The following is a 3,984-nucleotide window of genomic DNA, read 5'->3' as shown; positions in this document are numbered from 1 at the left end:
ATATATATATATATATATATATATATATATATATATATATATATATACAGAGAGACAGAGAGACAGACAGAGAGAGAGAGAGACACAGAGACAGAGACAGAGAGATCTAAATGGGTTTATATATGTCAATATAATGCTATAAAACATTTTCAAAAAGAAATGAAAATGCTACCAAACATAGAAAAAATGAGTGTTGCAAAAAAGGGATGGAAAAGAAGTAAAAGCTATGGAAGAAAGAGTGAGCTATCAGGGTGTGTGGGGGAAGAATTAGCAATGTTTTATAAGACACATAAAACTTTACCCAAATAATAGATTGTGTGTGTGTATACACACACATACATATACAATCACATAAATGTACATTTAAATTCCTGCTGCTCTGAGACAAATAATATGAAAAAATAACTAAAAAAAACCACAAGGGATTAGAATTCACAACGAAGTAACCTATAAAAAACATTTCAGGAAAAGACAATTTAAGAAATATTGGATTACTTGAAAGCAACCATCAAAAAAGAACCTACAAATCTTGATTTAAAAAAAAAAAACTTTTTCAAAGATCTTTAAAACAAAAGACAAACTGAGAATCGAACTAATCCATCACCTCATGAAAGAAACCCTAAATTGTATATTCTCATTGGCATTATAGTCAATATCTAGAGCTTCTAAGTTAAAGAAAAATACAAGTAGCCAGAAAGAGAGCAAGTCTAAATCAAAGATTTAATAGTTACCTGTCTAAATAAGTAGGGCGCTTGACTTTTGATATTCTAAAAGGCAAAAAAAGTAGAGCCCAAGAATAACTTATCCAGAAAAACTTTAGTGTCATACTCTCATGAGGGAATAAAAGGAATTTTAATGAATTAAAATTACTAAGGATTCCTATATGAACTAAGGAATTCTTATAATTTTTGGATGGATTCCTAAGAAAATTTTAAGAATTCCTGAGAAAAAATACAAAAGTTGAGTGGAAACTTTGAAATATAAACATAGGAATCAAGAGAAACCATCAAAAGGTAAGTATGAGCAAACAAGCATAAGGGTGTAAACAAGAACGAACTATTCACATTCTAAATAGGGAAATGAAACATGTGTCCTCAAAATCTTTGGTGATTATAGAAATATTCTAATAAGACGTAAGGTCTAAGTAATGTTTTGTTGTTGTTTTGTTCTTATGCCTTTAAATAAGAAAGGAGATGGAAGGCAAAATGATTACATAGGGGTGGGGAAGGATAATGTTGGGAATTATCTCATAATTATGATGTAAAAATAGGAGACTACAGAGAGAAAAGAGGGTACAGCAGAGAGACTTGAACATCACTTCTATATGAACTGGTCAACAGATGGAAAATATATAAATGCATACGACTGGTAATAGTGTTTTTCATTCAACAGGGATACAGGAGTGAAAGTAGAGCAGGAACAAAGAAAGTTCATAAAGGTATTTTAGTTCTTAACAAAACTAGGCAGTAATTGATGGGAACAAGTAATGTGCTTTAAATGGGAAGAGAGAGAATAAAAGCTGAGGATAATTATTTTGAGCAAGTGGAAAAAAAGAGGGTGAGAAGAAACATTTCACAAAACTTACATTATTCATCATGAGCACAGTCCTCTGTCATCATTGTAAATTTTCTTCAAATTTTTTTTAAAATTTGTTTTACAAAATATATAAGTTCCTAAATATTTCCTTTCTTCCCTCCACTCCCCCTTCTTTAAGAATGAAAGCTATTCGAAATACATTAGTCATGTGAAGTCAAACAAAACATTTCCATATTGTTTTTTTTTTGCAAAAAAACAAAACAAAACAAAAATACAGACAAAAAAAGAAACCTGAAGAAAAAAAAAAAGGTTTTCATCTGCACTAAAACTTTATTAGATCTTTCTCTGTATGTACATAAAATGTTTAACCACAAGTCCTTTGGCCTTATCTAGGATCATTTTATTGTTGAGTAGCTAAGCTTTCTCAGTTGATTATCATAGAATTCTGTGTACAAGGTTCTCCTGTTTCGTGTCACTTCTCTTCACATAAATCTTCACAGATTTTTCTGAAAGCATTCCACTTGCTGTATTCCATCATAAACATACACATAACATTTTTTTTTGTTTTTAACAATTCTCTTCTAAGTCCTTTTCCTTTTTTTTGGAACTCTGGCATATAGATTTGTAGTGATATTGTTGGGTCAAAAAGTTTGGACTGTCAGTCGTTTGGGCATGGTTTAAAATTGCACTTCAAAATGGATGGCTCAGTTGACAACTCCACAAACAGTACATTATTGTCTCCATTTTTTTCACATCTCCTCTAGCATTTGTAATTTTCCTTTTCTATCATATCAGCCAATCTGACAGTGGTGAGTACGTCAGGTGGTACCTCAGAATTGTTTTAATTTGCATTTCTCTTATCAGTAGTGATTTTGAGCATTTTTTCATGATTATACATAGCTTTGATTTCTTCTTCTGAAAATACCTATTCATATTATTTGATCATTTATAAATTGAGGAATGATTCATATATTCTAAATTTGGCTCAGTTCTCTGTAGATTTGAGAAAATAGGCCTTTATCAGACACTTGCTGTAATTCCTTCCCCCCACCCCCTCCTGCATTCTGATCTTGGCAATGTTAATTTTATTTGTGAAAATTTTTTTTTTATTTTCATGTAATTAAAATTATCCATTTTACATCTTGTGATGTTCTGTGTCTCTTGTTTGGTCATAAATTCTTCTCTTCATAAATCTTACAGGTAAACTATTCCATGTTCCAATAATTTCTTTATAGCATTAACCTTCATGTCTCAATCATGTATCCATTATGTCTCTGTCTCAGTAGATGGTGTGAGATCATGACCTAGTCTCAATCAAACTGCTTTCCAGGTTTCCAAGCAATTTTTGTCAAATTCAGATTTCTTGTCAAAATCTTGGATATATGGTTTTGACAAATATTAGATTACTATTGTCTCTTACTATTGTGTATTGTATAATTAATTTATTCACTGATCTACCAATCTACTTCTTTGTCAGTACCATATTTTTTTTTATGATTACCACTTTGTTATATAGTTTGAGATTTGGTAGTACTAAGTCACCTTCCTTCACATTATTTAAATTGATTCTTTCTGTATTTTTGAACTTTTATTCTTCCAGATGGGTTATTGTTATTATTTTTCAGACTCTACAAAATAATTTTTTGAAGTTTATTATGAGACTGAATAAATAAATTAATTTAGGTAGAATTATTATTTTTATTACATTGTCTGAGCTTATCTATGATTAAATAATCAGTTTTTAAATTGTTTAATTCTTAATTTGTATGAAAAGGATTTTTTTTTTGTAATTGTGTTCATGAAATTGCTGGGATTGTTTGGCAGGTGGACTCCCAAGTATTTTATACTGTCTACTGTTATTTAAATGGGATTTATTTTTCTATCTCATGCTGCTCATCTTTGTTGGTAATATAAAGTAATGCTGAGGACATATGTGTGTTTATTTTATATTCTGAAACTTTGTTAAAGTAGTTAATTATTTCAACTAGATTTTTAGTTGATTTGCTAGTATTATCAAAGTATACCATCATATCAATCATAAAAGAGTGATAGTTATGTTTTCTCTTTGACAATTCAATTTTTAAATTTATTTTTTTTTTCTTTTCATTGCTATGTATCACACTTATTTAACAATATTGAATACTAGTGGTCATAAGAGTTAACATCCCTTCATCCCTGATTCTTTTTTTTTAAAGGTTTCTAGATTATACCCAATACAGATAATACTTGGTGAGAGTTTGACAGTTACTACTTATCACTTTAAGGAAAGCTCCATTTATTCCTAGGCTTTTTATTGTTTTTAATGTGCATTGTCAATGGCTCCTTGTTCATCTATATCTATATGCATATCTATATCTATATCAATACACACATATGTATGCACATCCGGACTGTGTATAAATATGTGAGTATACACACATATGCACACACTATTGATATGGTCAATCA

Source organism: Petaurus breviceps, unplaced genomic scaffold (assembly GCF_028583685.1).
Source record: "Petaurus breviceps papuanus isolate PSGF00001 unplaced genomic scaffold, PetGlider_PUasm1.0 90822, whole genome shotgun sequence".
Taxonomy (NCBI): Eukaryota; Metazoa; Chordata; class Mammalia; order Diprotodontia; family Petauridae; genus Petaurus; species Petaurus breviceps.
Note: the sequence above shows the minus strand (reverse complement) of the source record.